This window comes from Nanorana parkeri, unplaced genomic scaffold, assembly GCF_000935625.1.
Source record: "Nanorana parkeri isolate BGI_ZX_2015 unplaced genomic scaffold, ASM93562v1 scaffold159, whole genome shotgun sequence".
In the NCBI taxonomy this organism is placed as follows: domain Eukaryota; kingdom Metazoa; phylum Chordata; class Amphibia; order Anura; family Dicroglossidae; genus Nanorana; species Nanorana parkeri.
Genome location: NW_017306427.1, coordinates 2341324 through 2362659, shown reverse-complemented (window position 1 = coordinate 2362659; position 21336 = coordinate 2341324).

Genomic DNA, 21336 nt, shown 5'->3' with positions numbered 1-21336 from the left:
TTGCTTTGCCCTGCATGTCTATTTATTAAAATGTCCCCCAGCTGGTTTTAAAAAATAAAGAAAAGCTCTGATTGTAGTTTTCACCTTCAATCTGGTGCTGTCCTCCGCAGTTGTTCTTCTCTATGGACACAATGTCCTTTCTCTGTTGGGTGAAATGATGCTCAACATTACTCAACTCAGAAATGCTTGCAATGTCAGGCTGCGGTAAACAAAGCGAGCAGAGGACATACAGTGAGTCCAGGGTGTTATGAGCCCTCCCCCTAGGGTATGTCATCATGCTGTCCTGCCTTCACTGTAATGGTGCAACCAGGGGTGTCACTAGACTTATCGCCGCCTGAGGCCAGCGGGACAGGGGCGGTGGCGGTGCACCTTACCAGGGTGGAGGTAGTGCTGGTGGTGCATGTTACCTGTTCTAGTGTCTCATCCAGCTCACTGCCGTTACTGGTTGACAAGAACTGGGCAGGATGCCTGCCAGAGCATCTTGGGTTGGGGCCGGCCAGATCATCCTGGAGTTGGGCTGTAAGCTCCCAGGTTTTCTTCTTTATTAGTTTTGTCTTGAAAAACTGATGCCATAATAGTGCTTCTAGCTCGACTTTATCAACAACTTTCTCCAAAAGAAAGAATTAAATCCTTCCATGGAGTTTTAGCATGAAAACATTGCAGAGAACTTCAATGTCCTTAACTGACTTCCCTTCATTTGTGAGCAGTAATAATTTAGTAAATAATCACAGAAAGTATACAGGCCAATTTACCTGATGTATATTCAAGATGAATGAATTTGCTGCGGGAGAAGCACTCAGGTATTTACCTTCAGGTGCTTGTTCCAACTTGAAGAGGGCCGCTAAACACAAAGCATAATATTGTTACTAACGGAGAAAGAATGTCGATAATGAGCCTCATTATCTCCTGGAATGAAGATAGTCAGGGAAGAGCTCGATGACCTTTTAAGGCCTTCAGGGATGATCGGAGGAGCTCAGATTATGAGTCGATAGTTTATTAATAGTGGGAGAATTGCGAGCTTCAGAAGCATAACCAATTCATGGATAAGTAATGAAACTTGCCTCGGGTAAATTTATAACTACCTGCAGTGTTAAAAATGTTTAGCACAGAGTTTATTTAACTGTGGGTTTATGTAACAGAGGTGGAAATATCCAAGGTTGACATTTGAAAGTGATTTGGAGGGAGAGGTAAGTAGAGAGACTCCGCACCAGAATAACTGATGTCCAAACATTTTTTTTCCTATACAAGGCTCAAGCATAAACATTACATTTATTCAAAGCAGGGGCTCAAGGACATTCACTTTATCAGGGCTTGATCTATCCGTAGATTCTCAGGGAGATGGACTTCATATTACTGTATATTAAATATGTTAAAGGAGAACTATGGGGTTAAGGCTTTTCCCCATAGTTCTCCTTAGGGTAACGGGAGGACACAAACTAGCGACCTCCCGTCACCCTAGGCTCAGTATACCGCAAGCTGTAGCTCGCGGTATACTGAGACGCAGCAGCTGAAGCGGATCCCGAATTGTGCCGGGATCCGCCCAGCTGCGTGAGTGACAGCTGGCTCTGCCTATCTAGAGGCAGAACCAGCTGTACCCGCCCCCTCCCCCGTCCGTTCCACCAGTCAGCGCTGGTGGATTGGAGCGGGGAGGGGGGAATCCAGCCGCTCCCCTGTCACGGCAGAGAGCCGTGACAGGATCGAGAGGTGAGCGAATGCCGGTATGTGTTCGCTCACCTCCCGATCTACTGAGCCGACCTGTGACAGTCTCATTGTCAGTGTTCATTGTTGAAAAGCACCCACCACATAGTTCTCCTTTAATTTATGTGCTGTTAGATAGGCATGTTCATCAGCAACTGATTGTTGCAGCCTTATTGTTGAGAGCTGCCAACCATGTGTTAATACACTGTACACCATCATCTCCATACCATTTGGTAGAATCAACACCACTTTGGGAATCTGGTGCTACTCATATTTTCCTTTTGATTTCAAAGTGGCTGTCACAATCTTGCCGTTGAGTGCCGCCAACCCAGTGTCAACATGCTACACGCCATCACCTCCATACCATCTGGTGGAACCAAGACCACCTTGAGGATCAATCAGCACCACCCATCCTCCCCTTCCTTTTGAAAGGGATTTGACCAATTTGAACATCACTTGCAATAATTGGGCCATGTATATGTAAAACGCATATCTGTCATCATTAAAGACAAAAGAAATGAAAGGTTCTCTTCAATGGAAGATTGTTCCTGGAACCTTTGTTCTGTTCCAAAGTTACAGCTGTCTAAATAACCTAAACTTGCATCACTCCCAGGACTCTATAATGTCGGCATCCCCATCATGCACTGTGGTTTACTCTGGTGCCCTGCATTACTATTGCATCTTGTAGTTATATAGGGGCTGGTGAGAGGAACCACAGCACACAGCAGGGGAACCACTTAAAAACAAATCAATGGATCAAAAAGAAGAACCCAAAAGTAGCTACATAAGACCCACTGTGGATTATCTTAGTTAATCAGCACACTTTATTAGAAATCATTTTTAACTATATTTAAAATTGCACATTTACCATTACCCATTTAAAACAATAAGAGCGGTGTCACTTCTAAAGTAATCATGGATGGTATGGCCGTAGGGTTCCCACCTTTTCTCAAGCAAAACCCAAACACTCTCATTTTTCTTTTTTGGAGAATATTCTGGAGTGAGGAGAGACAGCCAGGATTGAGAGCGAGAGAGAGAGGAGAGAGAGCCAGGGGAGAGAGCAAGGAGGGACAGCTAGGAGAGTGAGGGGAGAGACAGCCAGGGGAGAGAGGAGAGAGGCAGCCAGGGGAGAGAGCAAGGAGGGACAGCTAGGAGAGAGAGGGGAGAGACAGCCAGGGGAGAGAGGAGAGAGACATCCAGGGGAGAGAGGAGAGAGACAGCCAGGGGAGAGAGCAAGGAGGGACAGCTAGGAGAGAGAGGGGAGAGACATCCAGGGGAGAGAGGAGAGAGACAGCCAGTGGAGAGAGAAGAGAGACAGCCAGTGGAGAGAGCAAGGAGGGACTGCTAAGAGAGAGAGGGGAGAGAAAGCCAGGGGAGAGAGGAGAGACACAGCCAGGGGAAAGAGGAGAGACACAGCCAGGGGAGAGAGGAGAGAGACAGCCAGGGGAGAGAGGAGAGAGACAGCCAGGGGAGAGAGGAGAGAGACAGCCAGGGGAGAGAGGAGAGAGACAGCCAGGGGAGAGAGGAGAGAGACAGCCAGGGGAGAGAGGAGAGAGACAGCCAGGGGAGAGAGGAGAGAGACAGCCAGGGGAGAGAGGAGAGAGACAGCCAGGGGAGAGAGGAGAGAGACAGCCAGGGGAGAGAGGAGAGAGACAGCCAGGGGAGAGAGGAGAGAGACAGCCAGGGGAGAGAGCAAGGAGGGACAGCGAGGAGAGAGAGGGGAGAGACAGCCAGGGGAGAGAGGAGAGAGACAGCGAGGGGAGAGAGAAGAGAGACAGCTAGGAGAGAGAGGAGAGAGACAGCCTGGGGAGAGAGCAAGGAGGGACAGCTAGGAGAGAGAGTGAGGAGAGACAGCCAGGGGAGATAGCAAGGAGAGACAGCCAGGGGAGAGAAAGGAGACAGACAGGAGAGTGTGCCCTTCAAGACTTATCTGCACCCTGTGTTTCTGACAACTCCTTGCTCCTTGAGTTCCATTTATCCTCCGTGCACTCAAGTTGGAACACAGGACCATGTGGTTGCCAGTGTTTGCCTGACATCGTGACATCTTGTGTCCGGGTTTCAGCTGGCACGAAGTCCAGATACAGCAGATACAGGACTCAAAAGCCGTACTGTCCCGGTAAATCACGGACAGGTGGCAACACTATCACAATCAAGCATTTGTTTTTAATAAAATGAAACTTCTGCAGGGGGAGGAGTTTTGCATAAAAGCCACAGATGATTGGAGAAAGAAAAAAAAAACTATATACTGGATTGTGTTCAGTTTTTCATCAGGATCTCAGACCTCCAGGAGTCGGGTTGTTGTTCCCTTATCTACAAGCTGTCACCAGGGAGCTTCAGCAAAATGCTGTCAGTCATTCTGCCTCCCGTCCGCCCACCCTTCTTGTAGTTGGCAAAGCTTCATGGAGAGTGATGTCACATTGTAAGCGGACACATCATTATAAGTGGTGTGTTTAATGCTGAAAATTATTTTGATGGACTAGCTGATTGTCATTAAAGTGAAACTGAACTAATAATAAGATTTGCTCTGTTGTAGGGAACAATATGAAATGGTAATTGCCCCCCGCCCCGCACTGTACCTTGTTAAATCAACCTTTTGTCTGGATTTCCTCCTAAAAAAAAAGTGTTCACCTTCTAGTAAGTGAGTGTGCCTATGTGCTCCTGTACCTACCGCGCCATAGCTCTATATATACTGTGTGAGATCTAAGGAACTGCTTCTTCTTACACAGGAGACTACACAGAAGTCAGATTTGGTGATGTAACTACTAAGCTGCTCAGTGTTCTCTTTGCTGGAGAGGAAGCTGTACCTGAGGACCTGCAGTGCAAGAAACACCCTGCCTCTGCTTTATCTCTTCTGTGGATCTGTACTTCCTCCACCTCTTCTGCTGCTTCTAAACTATTTCCGCACCAGTCATTTGATCACCAATCATCAGGGGGGCGGGCATCTCTGACATGAGGAAGTAAAGCCCTGCCTCTACCAAGATGGATACCTCCACACAGAGAGCCACAGTGCAGAACAATGCATAGTTACATAGTAGTTGCTGGAGGGGGGTGACTTTTGTTCCCCGTGTTCCCTGTGTGTTTTGTAAAGTAGCCACCTTCTTTCTTTTAAATCTGGCACAAAAACTTGTATCTACAGCTATTCCTCAATGGCTACAAAGGGTATAAATTAGGAATGGACCTATACCAGACCAAGTACGAGTACCCATACTTTTCCTCAAGTACTTGCAGATAGCAATGACTGATAGCTTTTTTTGTGTGTGTCATGTGACAGGTTTTCTAAAACAATACAGACTACTGATTTTAGGATAATGGTGGAGTGTAAGGGCTCGGTCACAGCTGTGATCGCTGCGACCCTGGTAGTTCTGCCACTGCACTCCAAGCTGTAGAGAGACTACAAGTCTCAGCAATACATACATACAGCAGTGCAGAATGCCATCAGCTTTGGAGGGCTACAAATTCCAGCAATGCATTATACAGAAATGCAGAATGCCATCAGCTATAGAGGACTACAAATCCCATCAGTGCATTATACAGCAATGCAGAATACCATCAGCTATAGATGATTACAAATCCTAGCAATACATTATCCAGCAATACAAAATAGCACAGGCTATAAAGGACTACCAATACAAGCAATACATTATATCGCAATGCAAAATAATACTATATCAACTATAGTGGACTACAAATCCCAGCAATACATTATACAGCAATGGAGAATACCATCAGCTATAGATGATTACAAATCCTAGCAATACATTATCCAGCAATACAAAATAGCACAGGCTATAAAGGACTGCCATTACAAGCAATATATTATCCAGCAATGCAAAATGGCACAAGCTATAAAGGACTGCCAATCCAAGCAATATATTATACAGCAATGCAGAATACCATCAGCTATAAAGGACTTCAAATGCCAGCAACACATTATACAGCAATGCAGAATAAAGCACAGGACAGAAACAGCAGACACTATTTCTAAAGTATCTGTTCAGGTGCTGCACCATACCCATACGTTGAACACTCTGTGCTGCTGCTCTGCTCCTGGGAGCCGGCCTGATGTCTCTGGGCGGAAGGGTCTTAGGAGGGTTAGATGTTCCGAGGGTCTCAGGAGGAGTAACCCTCGCTTTAACCTTGCCCCTCCACCTAACTTTTAAAATTAACCCTTTCGGCAAACTGATACTCTCAATATAAGCTGTACCTGTAAAGAAGAAGATAATGAACACTTACATCTCCTGCTACCCATGCCGCCCAGGGCCGATACATTGATGATGAATCTCCAGCTGAAGTCCTCTTCAGAAACCATTACATCCGGGAGTGTCACTCTCCTGGTCCTTCCCAGGCGGAATATCTAATCTGTGCAGGGGACAAACTGATCATCACTCATTAAAGTGTCGGGTTTGCAAGTAGAGTATCTACTCTCTGAACTCTAGACACATATAAAAGACACAAATCAAAGAGGAACTTTACCCTTATCTTTGAAATGACAACAAAGACATCTTTAGAAATGTTTAGTAATGACCAGGGGCGTAACTAGAAATCACAGGGCCCCATAGCAAAATGTTGTATGGGGCCCTGTGATTTCTAGTTACACCCCTTGAAGAGCCCACATAGCTCACCTGAGGGTGACCTTGCAGAGCCCACCATAGACTTTCTATGGTGGACTCTGCAGGGTCACCCTCAGGTGGGCTGGTCACACTCCTTACCTGTCCGCTTCTTCTTCCTCCGTCTTCCCTCCTCCGTTGCCCGGCCCGCTCCGTCCTCCGTCGCCGAGCCCGCCTCCTCCGTCGCCGCCTCCTCCTCTGATACTGGGCCCCGCCTCCTCCTCCCCGCCACGTCCAGCCTCCTCCACCGCCGCTGCTGACTCTCATTGACTCAGCAGCGGCTATGGAGAAGAACGCAGCGCTGCACAGATCACGTTGATCTGAACAGTGGCACGTTCGAACACATAGCGACCCAAGCGGACCGCACGGCATCAGGGGGGTTTCCTGGCCGGGCCCCCCTGTGCCGGGCCCCATAGCGGCTGCCTGGGTCGCTATGGCTATTGTTACGCCACTGGTAATGACAATCTACAATCAGATACTTCTAAATCATTGCCGGCTTTGTATTCGTATTTTAATTCCCCCCCACCCCCATTCTTCTCACAGTGGCCATTTTAACTAAGGGCAGATTAATATATCTCCCTTTTTCTTCCTGGAACTCAGGCACATGTGACTAGGACAGTGATGGCGAACCTTGGCACTCCAGCTGTTTTGGAACTACAAGTCCCATGAGGCATTGCAAGGCTCTGACAGCCACAGACATAACTCCAAGAGGCAGATGCATCTTGGGATTTGTAGTTTTGGCACAGCTGGAGTGCCAAGGTTCGCCACCACTGGACTAGGACATGTGACCATGCACATCATCTCAGGGGAGGAAAATGCCTTTCCCTGAGATCTCGTGAGCTTACAGATGAGATTTCCCAGCAATGCTTTGCTGATGTCACCTTCCCAGGATGCAACGCTTGGGTACAGATTACATCACTAATGCCCAAGAGGACCAGGAAGTGGAAAAACAATAATTGTAGGTAAAAGAAACATATGTTGTTTTTTTTAAACTAATAAATGTAAGATGATTTCATATCCACATGCAGAGCTGCTCGCTGATGTGATTTTTAGTGAAAGGGGGTAAAGGTCTTTTTTTGATGCAGCTCTGTAATAAATAATACATAATAAATGTTTTTTTTCTGATATCCTGTTTTAGGGTGGCTCCTTTCCTTTGCAGTGTCCTATAGAACCCCCCTTGTGTGTGCTAGTAAGTTGGGTGTGTCTCCCTCCTGCCTACTCTCCCCTCCTCTTTCCATCTCCCTTCTACAGGCTAGTAGATACACATTTTCTGGAGACAGCACAGTGATCGTATACTGCACAGGAAGTTCAGGGAAGCCGAGCTGAGAGAGTTGGAACTGTTTGGAAACATGATGATTGTAAGCAGGGTCATAACTAGAAATCAGAGGGCCCCATAGCACAATTTTGTATGGGGCCCTGCAGTTTCTAGTTACTCCCCTTGCCGAGCCCACTTGAGATCCCCCACAGCCCACCTGAGGGTGACCCTGCAGAGCCCACCATAGACTCTCTATGGTGGGCTCTGCAGGGTCTTAGGTGGGCTGGTCACACACCTTACCTGTCCGCCTCCTCTTCCTCCACGGTATCTGATGGGCCGTGTCCTCCTCCGACGCCGAGCACGCCTTCTCCTCCGTCACAGGGCCCCGCCTCCTCCTCCTCTGCCGGGTCCAGCCACCTCCACCGCCGCCGCTGCTGGCTCTCATTGACTCAGCAGCGGCCGTGGAGAGGAATGCGTCGCTGCACAGATCACGGTCAGTTCCTCTTCACAGCCGCCGGTGACAGCCAGCAGCATGAGATGCCATAGCGACCCAGCATCAGGGATGTCCCGACCGGGCCCCCCTGTGCCCTGGGCCCCATAGAGGCCGCCTGGGTCGATATGGAGATTGTTACTCCACTGATTGTAAGTGCTTGGGCAAAACTGTAAAATACTTTGTCGGGCGATGTATATTTGTTTGATCTGGAATCATTGTGTCTTCTGTCCATACAATCTACCTGCTAGCAGTTTAGGTTTAGCTGCACAGTGCCTTGCGTAGTCATGATATATCTTTGGTAGATATTTCAAAAAAACAGATCCCCCCCCCCTGTAAGTGAAAGAGAGCAAATCACGTCCCGCTGTGTGAAGACGGGAGGATTTGCTGTGTATGTTCACATTCTGATTATCAGTCTGCTTCGATATACGCAGCGTACAGGAAACATATGCTTCGTGTCACGAGAGGCTCCGTCTCCATCTGCAGCAGATGTGCCAGGCGGCTGATATGAAGAAGGTTATCCGAGGATTCCCCAACCGAGGCACCAGCTATCGGGAAGCATGTGACGATAACGAATGAGCTCAGATCTAACCTGGAACGGGGGCGAGTCAGAGGACCCCAGAAATAAATCCACAATGTATTTTTTCTGCAGAGCTTTAATAATAATTGACACAATGTATCAAAACTTAATTATGAAGAAGGAGGCCCAGCCTGTACCTTCTACCATCACAGCTGTATAGCGGGAAGACCTAGGGGACAACAGGATGTTTTCTGGTTGCTGAAAACGTGCTTGCCTCTGCTGCAAGAATATCAGTTCTACTTTTTTTGGCACATAAAGTTTTGTTACCGGAAAGTTGTACATGAACAACTGATATGCTTAAAGTGACACTAAACTCAGGAGTTAAATCTTAAAAATACATTCAAGAACCTTAACTATTAACCACAATGTATCTTATTTGTGTATCACTCGGCTGTAGATACTCCAATCATCTCTGAATTGGTGCTGACACTGTCCTTCCTTCTGGAGGGGGGCTACTTTTGCTCCCCATGGTCCCTGCGTGTGTTGTAAAGTAGTCACCGCTCCAAGCTCACTCCCGGGATGGACTACAATCTCAATACAAATGAGTAAACTAAACATGAGATTGTAGTCAATCGCCGGAGCCAACTTGGAGCGGTGACTACTTTACAACGCACACGGGGACCATGGGGAACAAAAGTAGTCACCCTCCAGAAGGAAGGACAGTGTCAGCACCAATTCATAGATGATCGGAGGACCTACAGCCGAGTGATACACAAATAAGATACATTGTTGTTAATAGTTAAGGTTCTTGAATGGATTTTTAAGATTTAAAGGAGAACTATGAGGCGAGTGCTTTTCACTCACCTCATAGTTCTAGCCGACCTGTGACAATGAGACTGTCACCGGTCGGCTCAGTAGATCGGGAGGTGAGCGAACACATACCGGCGTTCGCTCAGCAGCTCGCGGTATACTGAGCCTAGGGTGATGGGAGGACGCTAGTTTGTGTCCTCCCGTTACCCTGAGGAGAACTATGGGGAAAAGCCTTAACCCCATAGTTATCCTTTAACTCCAGAGTTTAGTGTCAATTTAAAGCCCAATTACAGGTGATATTTTTAAAGGTCCCCTGCAGTGGCTCCTTTTCACCACAATATCTCCTCAGTCTTCGGAGATGAATAACTGCCAGTGCCATGCAACCTAGAAGAATACAGACATACTATAAGTGCAGGGCATCATGTGTCTGCCTGCTGTGGAGGCATATCCACGGCACCCTGCATTCATTTTGCAAAGAGGCATGTGATGCATCGACTAGGCCTGTCCATCACATAAAAAGAGAAGGGGAAGAAGACTTCTCATCAAGTGATCAGCCTGAAGACATTTGGAAAAGGTAAGTATACCAATCTGACCAATGACCACTCACCATGATGCTACACAGTCTCCAGGGCTGTGTAGTGAAGTTTGGAAGGGTGGAGTCCGTTACACTGGCTGGCATGGATTGTGATAGTATCAGATCTAAGCAGCCAACCCTGGCCTATTGCCTAGGCCAGGGGTAGACAAACTCTGGTCCTACAGCTGTGGTGAGACTACAATCCCACCATGCATCTGCCTCTGGGTGTCATGCCTATGGTCGTCAGAGTCTTGCAGTGCATCATGGGATTTGTAGTGGTAACAGGGTCGGATTTACTCTCTCTGCTGCCCCATGGCCAGGTTCCTCAACGCGCCCCCCACCCCCCCCATGGAGAATGGCAGACCTGCAGGCTGCATACATGTGATCTTGACGACATCGCCGGGATCACTTGTACAAAACAAGCGGCAGCTTCCCCCCGCTCTACATTTAGCTCTGCTTGCTCAAAGCCAGGCTAAATGTAGAAAACAACTGCCCGGTGCCCGGAACTGCATGTCAGGCGCATCGGGAGATAGGAATTCCACACCCCTGCTGCCCCTCTACTCCCTGCTGCCCCAAGGCCGGGTATTGGTTGGCCTTATGGAAAATCCGGCCCTGAGTGGCACCACAGCCAGAGGGACAGAGTTTGCCTACCCCTGGCCTTGGTCATTGCTCATGTGCCTGGCCGCAGTAGAAGCTTAGAGTCATGTGTTTAGCAGTGCAAGTATCGCAGTGTCTTTTTCTATCTTTACTATAACAAGTGGGCACAATGGAGAGGCAATGTTTAACGTTAGCTAGCTGAGCCTTACAGCTATCAATGTAAATTTTAACTTTCAGGCTCCTTCTGCACGCGTCAGGTATAGAATGTTTTGTGCAAAACCAGCCGACATCAGAGAAAACTAGAAATGGCGTTCTCGCGCGCTCGTCTGTGTTTCGATCATTGCCATCACAGTGTGAAAATTCCAACTCTGGAGGAAGCTTTGTAGTTTACTCATCTTTGAAGAGTACAGATCTGCCAAACAACATTGTTATATAAACCCTCCCAGCGCTATGAGCAGACGGCTTTTTTATCACTGTTAGGAAAATGAGCCGCCATGTAGTCTGCTGACCGCTCACAGAGGGTGCCGCGTGCTTTACAATCCCCGATCATCCCGGTTCTATTGTTGATTCACCGGCCAATTTCGATTTGTTATACACTTTTTTTTCTAAAATTGGCTTTTGAGTGTACAAACAAAGCTTAATGCCTCTCCCGTTCTCCCCTTCTTCTCTTTGTGGGTATAATGTAGGTCAGAGCAGGTCTGCAGTCATTGCAAGCCGAGGCGCGGCGTAATTGGCGAACATTAGAGGATTGCCTCCTCTTCCTCTCCCTCCAATAACTCTCCGGCTGGAAACACAATTGCTGCGTTAATTTAGTGAGACGAACTCGTGAAATCCCAATTCAACCCCCGCGTGAATTTGCACCGCAAAAAAAAAAAAACTGTTGTTTATTGCCCGTGACAAATGTTATCACTTAGGAGGTCAGAAATACGAGACCTCTCAGAGAGTAGGGATGACAATCTGGGAGAATGGGAACTTATTTTGAATTCAGCAAGAACGTTCTGGAAAAAAAAAAAGAAAGAATACAGGTACACGTTCTGTGATGCGTCAAGCATGCCTTGGCGAATAGTGGACATGACCAAATTGTGTCTGTGGGAGGGGCTTAAAGATGTATGGGAAAATAAAACCTGTGCTTACTCTGCTTTGGGTCTGAGTGAGTGCTTAATGCACAGAATGTAGAATCAGAAGTATGTGATGTACAGAACACAGTGGTCAGCGGTAAGTAATGCACAAAGTGCAGGGGTCAAAGGTGTGTAAAACACAGAGTTCAGGGGTCAGGGATGAGTAATGCACAGAGAGAAGGGGACAGGAGTGCATAATGAACAGTGTGCAAGAGTCAGGAGTGTATAACTCAGAGTGCAGGAGTCAAATGTAAGCAATTATCAGAGTGCAGGGGTCAGAAGTGTGCAATAAATGGAGTGCTGGGGTCAGGAGTCTATAATGCACAGGGTGTATGTGTCTAGAGTAAGTAATGCACAGAGTGCAGGGGTCATAAGTGTGTAAAGTACAGAGTTTAGGGGGCAGAAGTGCATAATGGACAGAGTGCAGGGGTAAGAGACAAGTAATAAACATAGTGCCAGAGTCAGGAGTAAGTAATGTGCAGAGTGTAGGGGCCGGGAATATGATATACACAGATCTGAGTGGTAGGGAGTGAGTAATGCACAGAGTGCAGGGGTCAGATGTAAGCAATTCACTGAGTGCAGGGGTCAGAAGTATGCAATGAATGGAGTGCATTGGTCAGGAGCCTATAATGCACAGAGTTGAGTGGTCAGGAGTAAGTAATGCATACATTGCAGGGGTCAAAAGTGTGTAAAGCACAGAGTTCAGGGGTCAGGAGTATGTAATGCAGAGAGTCCACAAGTCAGACATATGTCATTTACACAGTATAGGGGTCAGTAGTGTGCAATGGATGGAGTGCAGGGGTCTGAAGTAAGTAACGCACAGAGTGTAGGGGTCTGGAGTAAGTAATGCACATAGCACAGTGGTCAAAGTAAGGAATGCACAGAGTGCAGGGGTCAGGAGTGCATAATGCACAGGGTGCAGGGGGCAGGGCTGTGTAACACAAAGGATGCAGGGATCAGGAATAAGTAAGTGGGTGCAGTAAGAAAACGACACTTGAATACAAGTACTTGAATCCGCAGCTGCCAGGCCAGTATGAAGCTGCCACTGTACACAATCTCTGTAGCCCTCCCCATAAGACTGTCTAGAAGCAACTGCTGATAACATACTGGAGATACAGAAATAGGCTGAGCAAGCCAATATACACATCAGCACAGGCCCAGAGATCTGCAGACACAGCATTTCTTCACGTTCTTTGCAATCATCAGGACTGGAGAGACACAGCGACAAAACAAGCATATGTTTTCATATTGCAACAGAAAATTCCCTTGCAAAGTGAAAACAAATATATAAAATAGGACTGGATTACAGATCCACACCTACAGTAACATTATTTGGACAAGGTTAGGATTTGGACAAGAATATTTTGTAGAGAAGTTGGGTCATTCGATCTACTTCTGAGCTGGAGACATTAGAACATCAAATTAAAAATTGGCGAAATTTGCCAATATTTCATTTTGTCATTCAAACCTGTTACCTGTTTACAGAATTAATATCAACGTTTTATTAACAGCACATGTATCTTGTCCTGAATAGAGTTGTCTTGGAGACTGGTAAATTACAAGATGGATTACTGGGTGACATAGTCAATGTGCTGAGACTCGTCACTACGCACAAATCACGATCTGGGAAACCTGAGCGCCAGGGTCGGTAGGCTCCGGGACTTACGGAGCGGATTGAAGTAGCAGGCTGGAGTGATCCCTGAGGTTCAGGGCAGAGGACTCTGAAACTAGGACTGTGTTTTATCAGGAAACAAGATTCCCAGCACACTCACCAGCCAGCATGCAAAAAAACTTGTCTCACCGCACCGTTAAAAACAGAGCTTTAGATACACGTCTTCTGCAGAAAATGTGAAAGCCGCGCTGTCTCGTCAAGGCACCTCTATATAGTGCGGTCCTAACTCTAACCTGTGAGAGTCTCCATCTTGGAGCACATGGGGCAAAAGATAAAAATTGGGTGCAGGTTTGCCAGGAGGAAGCCCAACCTCCCTTAAAGGCACAGGGACGCACAAGGGATCCCACACACCACAACGGCAGCTGAGATCCCCAATGTGTCACTGCACCAAATCAGTCAAGCAAAACAAATGGCAAACGCACTCATCAACTTATCATCAGCTTTAAAGCGCGGTGCACATGGAAGGGCTTGATACAGTACAACAGCAGAAAGTTTCCCAGCACACTCACCAGCCGTGAGTGTGCTGGGAAACTTTCTGCTGTTGTATTGTTTGAAGCCCTTCCATGTGCACCTAGCTTTAAAGCTGGTGATAAGTTGATGAGTGCATTTGCCATTTGTTTTGCTTGTGTGTTATCAGGAACACTCTAGAGGCGCAGGATCTAAGAAGGGCCAGATCTTCCACAAAGCCTCTAATGGTGAGGATGATTGGCCTTCCAGTTTGCGGTCCTCTAACACACCCACACAGATTAAAGGAATTGGTTGCAGCACCGGGGCTCTAGGACACAAATGCAGACAGTGGCAAGGCCTGTGCACAAACAGCAGTAGAGGATAGAGAGGGGCACAGGAGCAGGAGTCCAAACAACAATGGGAAGGGAACACAAGGAGACAACACAAAGACAACACAACACAGCTATCTGGAGATAATACACAGGTAAGACTAACCCATAGGTAAGCAGGATTTCACAGGGAGCACACGGGAATAACAAGAGACACAAGAAACAAAGCAGGTAAATAGCAAACGGCTGGGATCCAAGGCAAAAAGTACACAAGGGGTCCGGTCAAGCGTAACGACTTGTTGCTCGAACGTCAGGCAACAAGTGAGCTGAACATTTAACATTGAGGTTCAGCCTGGATTAGCAGGGAGCCGAGCACCTGGGGCAGGAGTAAAAAACTGGCGCCAGGTCATGGCACAGGGAAGTGTGACAGTGGGTTTATTGAAAATAAAAGCTTATCTCTAGACCCAGCCCTTCAACCCAACCCACACTTCCACATTCCCCCAGTTCCCTCCATTTACAAAGCCATCAAAAGCAGTTTTTCACCAACCTAAGTCCACCGTCACCTGATCCAACTTCGCACCTCTTCCTAGAGTGACAACTGGTGATCCACCACTGCATTTCATGTGCACCCCTCTTTTTGATGTCGACACCCCACTTTCTGTAGTCTTCAGGACAAAATAAGGACCCCCACTATTGGACAGCCAATTGGTGTCCACGTCGCCAAGCAGCGAGGTCGACACCCAAACAAGGACCTTTCCACTCTGCAAGCCAGATAACGAAGCTCCAAGGGACAGTCTAAATCTGAAATGGAGGGGGAGATAGGGTAGCGGTCACCACGTAGGACCAGGGGTCGGGCGAGTGTATCTTTTTTATTTTAGATGCTAGACCCAAACAAGCACTTAACCCCTTGCAGTAAAGGGGTAACCCCAATGCAAGGGTTCATTTTTATTCTGCCCGAAGTTCTTCTTTCACCTTTTCTCTAACACTTTATCTAAAGTGAGTCCTATATTTATTTTTCTTAACATCTCATAACCTTACAGAGTTATAATATTGAGGAACTCCATTTTGTTTTTTAAATTGAAACTTTAAGAGATGAACATTATTGAAAATGTAAATAAGCAGATTTGCAGGAACTGGCCCCCCTCCCCTCCACAGTGATACCTTTCGGCCCTCAGACTTAAAGTGACATTAAACACTAAACACATAAACCAATACTGTAATGTGTGCCTTACTGTAATCCATGGTTGTTTCCCTTCTCTTTGCTGCTCTTCCTTTTAAATCCTCATGTCTTCTCATGCTGGGGGAGAACTTCCCTTTTCAGCTCAGGGCCTCTTCCTGTAGTGCTGGCTCAGATTACAAGCCTATTCAAACGGATACACAGACACCGTGTATCCATTCCTGAGACAAGGCAGTCTGCTGCAAAACAGAAGTTCTGCCCAGCATGAGAACAGATACAGATTTAAAAGGAAGAGCAGCAAAGAGAAGGGAAACAACCATGGATTACAGTAAGGCGCACATTACAGTATTGTTTTATGTTAAAAAATCTGAGGGTTTAATGTCAATTTAATAGTTGATTGAAAGCCCATTCAAGCCACTTTCTCTGACCTAAGGCTGTCATGGACATGCCCTTTGGGACGGCGTCCTCATCATCATGCTCATGGACTCACGGAGAGTATCATCACCTGAAGAAGAAGAGTTAGGAGGCCCATGCATGACTTTGTTTGGACACACATATTTATATAGTGGAAGGCCTAGGAAGGGTGGGGATGGGAGTTGACAAAAATGCTTTAAGACTTCTGCTTTAAGATTGAATATTCAGGTGATGAATATGCTCATTTGTGACTGGGTCTCTTTAAGGACAGTTTTGGGGTTATTAATAAGGACGTGCAATGAGCACTGATAATGTGCAATATCAACCATAGCAACCAACCAGAAGTTATGTTCTATCAATTTGGATAATTGAGAAGGAATATTAAAGTGTTTATTGGTTGCTCTGGACTACTTTTCAATGCACACAGCTCCTTATCATATTAAATCAGCCCACAAGAGCCTCTTTTCTTCTTTGTATAATCAGTAACAAATGTATAGATGGAGAAGAGACAATCCGGGAGGAAGATTCCGCTACAAGCAGCAGATGAATTGTACATCCCATGTGATTCCTCTTGTCACTCGTCTCTTCCGACCCTCACCTGTTGCTCGCCCTTGGCAAGGCTCCTTCTACCCGCCACAGTTCCCTCCGGACAGGCCCGCTGCTCCCTGCTCCTCCATCTTGAGTCACCCGTGTAGTTGACCTTGTCAGAGCAGATCGATGAGGCTTTATGGAACATTTTAAACATAGAGCTACTATTCCTGTCCAGTCTTAATCAATACTGAGAATTAATACTCCCCGGTTTGTATGTAAAACTGAAGCGGAGTAATAGATATTCAGTGGAAAATGATGTATTCAGTGACCACATATATGGATGTATTATTGCAAAGTGAAAAAAGAACTCTGTTTTTCCCCCCCAAATGAACCCTTGCAGTGGTGGCGGTGGTGGAGGGTGCTGTAGCCCCACTGCAAGTGCTTATTTTGGTCCAGAATACAGAAGATATACTAACCCAATTATGGTCCTGCAGCAGTCAGTGCTCACCTCTCTCCCCCACCTGCTGTGGTATGTCCCTGGACCTGCATTAGGCGTGATGATGTCATGGGTCCTTAGGTTGTTGGAGCCTGGGGGATAAGAGGCATAGGGGACCAGCATGACCAAGGATCAGGTAAGTATATTTTAATTATTTTTGTCCCTAGACCAAAATAAGCATACCTGCTGTGCCCACCACTATGAGGGGTCCCCACCAACCCCTGACCTGAGTTTCTGGGTCTGTACACCTGCTGTGCCCATTATGAGGGGTTCCAACCATCCCTGACCTGAGTTCCTAGGCCTGGTTTAAGAATAAACAAGTACTTTTTGTCGCCTGTGGCCGTGGGTAGTTGGGCTGTGCTGGTGGGTGCACGTTACCGGGAGTTGTATTCTTATTTTGTTGTTGGTGGCACACGTTACTTAGAGGGGATGTTGGCTTGTCAGCTCATGTTTCTGGGGGGAAAATAGAGGGCTTTGCACGGTAACTCTTTCTGGCATCCCACCCATCAAGAACGCTCCTGGCAACCATTGACGTCAGTTTGCTGTGCAGCATGCCGGCCAGAGCATCATAGGTTCCTAAGACCTCTTAGCAACCTGGGACACTCTGGCTGCAAAGGGTGTGCCTGCCCCAGGCTGCCTTATTAAAGCGATTGCCCTGACTGGACCCTTATTATATTGGGAGGCAATCAAAATGTGATTTGAGTTCAGCTTTAAGCTGCATATACGAGAAACTGGTCACTGAGGGTATAATTCACCGTGAAACATAAAGTTACATTTTCCACTTAAAACTGTTTTTATTACCGGTATTTATAAGATACAAGAAGTAAAGTCCCTTTAAGTCTATCTGGTGCTTTGGTATATTACTTTAGATAAAACACAATGTTAATGAGAGGCATCTCGGAAGTCTTCCTGGCCTTCCTCACTCTTCTCTCACCTACCAGCTGTGATACAAACAGGCCGAGATGTTTCTTTATCTCTAAACAGAAGAACGCAGATGAGACTTAATAGAAGGGAACGCACGCTGACCTTATCCCGCTCACCGCCTCGTTACCATTGAAGCGGCAGTAATAATAATATTGTGGGGATAGTCAATACCTGAGGAGTGCTGGCAATTACCTTGCTGTACAATATATATTGATGTTAGCCAGTGGAGTGCCGGAAAGGCCCGCTGTCACACTGTGCCATCACTGTTGGATCAGAAACCAAGGCTAAGCGAGGTCTTCACATCTGAAGGATCTGATTGCTATGAGGTGGAATCCATTTTCTGTTATTTAACACTGGAAAATATACCTAATGTTCCAACCAGAGGCGGCTCTAGACTTTGTGAGGCCTTAGGCGAAACTAAAATGTGAGGCCCCCACTTACACCCATAATGTAAAAAAAGTCTCCCTGACCCCCCCTTAGCCCCAAGTCACTGGGAGGTTAGCTGATTAGGGTTGCCCCCTTTTCTGCAAGAGAAACCCAAACACTCTAGCGCTGCATGAGAGAGGGAGGAAGGACAGCCAGCAGAAAGAGAAGAGACAGCCAGCAAAGAGAGAGGAGAGAAAACCAGGGGAGAAAGCAAAGAGAGACAGCCAAGAGAGAGAGAGAGAGAGGAGAGACAGCAAGGAGAGAGAGAGGAGAGACAGCCAGGAGAGACAGCCAGGAGAGAGAGAGGAGAGACAGCCAGGAGAGACAGCCAGGAGAGAGAGAGAGGAGAGACCTGAGACCAACACCAAAATACTGCAGACCTATTGCACAGCAGACCTCTGACCAGCACCAATGAACTGAAGACCTGAGACCTGAACCATTCCATAGTGTACCTCAGACCTGAACCAATACACAGCAGAGCAGCACCCACCCAACATTCGCCCGCATAGCTGCACACATGCAAGCCCCACAAATGCACAGCAGTATCTTGATCCACAAATAGCATTGATTTTATTCCTGTCCTATATAATAGGGCAGGAATAAAACCAAAGATGTTTGTGGATCAAGATACTGCTGTGCATTTGTGAGGGGTCTGTGTGTGTGAAGCTATGAGAGATAAAGTTGGATGGGTGAGCAGCAGTCTGTAGGGCATGTAATACAGACATTAATACTCGGGTACAATCCTCAGTGCGCCTCCTCAGTGCACCTATGCCATTCAGGCACGTCACAGAGGTGGGTGGGCCAGACTTGTGATTGACAGCCGGCTCGAGGAACCTGTCAATTACAAACTAAAGAATGAGGAAGTGCCAGCCGGTAAAGCCTCAAGTGTTGGGCTGGCAGAGCCGGTGCAAGGCTTTTTCCGCCCCTGGCACCCTCAAGACATCTGTGTAGCCATATGCTAGGGCCAGCCCTGGCCACATTGCTTAGTCTACTCCAAAACCTGGAGGCATTTCCTCGCTAGCAGGAGATCACACGTTAAAGGAGAACTATGGGGTCAGTGTTTTTCCCCATAGTTCTAAGGGTAACGGGAGGACACAAACTAGCGTCCTCCCGTCACCCTAACCTCAGTATATAGGGAGCTACAGCTCGCGGTATACTGAGACGCCGCAGCCGGAGCGGATCCCGACATCGATGTCGAGATCCGCCCAGCTGTACCCGCCCCTCCCCCGTCCGAACGGCCAGTCAGCGCTGGCGGATCGGAGGGGGGAATCCAGCCCCTCCCCTGTCACGGCAGAGAGCCGTGACAGGATCGAGAAGTGAGCGAACGCCGGTATGTGTTCGCTCACCTCCCGATCTACTGAGCCGACCTGTGACAGTCTCATTGTCACAGGTCGGCTAGAACTATGAGGTGAGTGGAAATCACCCCCCCTCATAGTTCTCCTTTAAGTTCACCTTTCTGATCATGTTTCATGTTACACCCATATTTACGGTATAACATGAAACATTGTCATATCGCAGCAACCACCCCCCACCCACTTACCTGATTTTTAAAATTTTAAAAAAATAGTTGCATGGCTGTGTGTGCTCCACCAACATACTGCATCATCCATCCACAGGAAGGTGGAACTACAATTAGGGTACTTGTAGTTTCAGAGGAATACAAGTGCGGTTTCATCACCATACTTGTAGTCCATTAACTCTGACTCCTGTCCATGTTACTGCATGTCCATACCTCAGCACAGGACTCTGGGCTCCCCCTCCCTACCCCCATCGTTGGGCTGCTAAAACACTTACCTTAGTACTCAAGTGACTCTGCTCCACTCCCTGATCGCTCTTTAGTAAAGCCCGCTGCAGGCCAAGCTCCGCCTCCTAAAAAACCGCTTCCTGCATGTACCAAGTTACAGGGTAGGGGAGGGGGGGACCGTACCAAGCGCTGTACTGCACTTATTACCAACAGCAAAAACAATGGCGGACTTAAAGAACAAACTGGCCCCCCAAGCCCCCCCGGTGGTCTCTGCACCAGAGGAGCTTACACTCTAATGTCTCCCACAGTCATACACTGTCATTATACATGTATATAGCTCTGACATATACCACAGTGCTGTACAGAGAACACTGGGCCAGTCACATCCATCTCTGCACCAGAGGAGCTTACACTCTAATGTCTCCCACAGTCATACACTGTCATTATACATGTATATAGCTCTGACATATACCACAGTGCTGTACAGAGAACACTGGGCCAGTCACATCCATCTCTGCACCAGAGGAGCTTACACTATAATGCAGAATGGCATTGGCTGTAGAGGGACTACAAATCTTCCAAGATAGGCAGATCGTACGTTTTTTTTATCCCTTTACAACCATCGCAAGACTAAAGTCTTGCGATGGTTGTAGAGTGTATGGCCACCTTAAGGCGGCCGCCTAACCGGCCTAATTAAAGAGCCGCCTCTGGTTCCAACATCTACATATAGAGAGGAAGTAACACCCAACCTTGTAAGGTGTATTAGGAAGATGCAAAGTCAGGGCTGGACAAAGCCACATAGTCCCAGGGCTGGTTTAAAGGGACTTTAATAAGTTTTTTTGGTACTCTTTCTACATAACATTGCTCCAACTGTTATATGGTGTCCCACCTCTGACCCTCCAGCATTGGTGGTGGGAGGTCCTCCTTACTGTAGAAAATGGCATTCATGTTATAGCATCATCACTGTTCTACGCAGCAATGTACTGTAAACAGGATCAATAAGATCTTGCCCCCCAATGGGGTGTGCCTGTACAAGCCTAGGTGTATAAGTGGTGAGCTGAATGATGCTGGGAGTCACACAGCCTAGAAGCGGACTTGAAGATCCTTTCCTTTCTTAAAAAGAAAAGGGACAAATAGGATTGAGAAAAGAAAAAAAAAATCATGGATGTGGTTTTAGATAATGGGGGGGCTGGGGCAGGGGGGCAGCCACAGTGTCCCAGGTTTCTAAGAGCTCTTAGCAACCTCTGAAGCTCTGTCTGGCTCCCACCCAGCTCATTGACGTCACCGGTTGCCAAGAGCTGAACAGATGATGGAAGGGCATGGAAAAATGAATAGTTGTGAATGGGGCGGCTAGTTCACACTGCTCTGTTACGTTGCATTACATAGTGAGTAGAACATGCACTACTTTTTTCCAGCGTAATGTAACACAATAGATCCGGTGTGAACAAGCCCCATTCACAACCATTTTTGGTGCCCTCCAAGTCCAACTTCAGGCTTTACCCCCCGT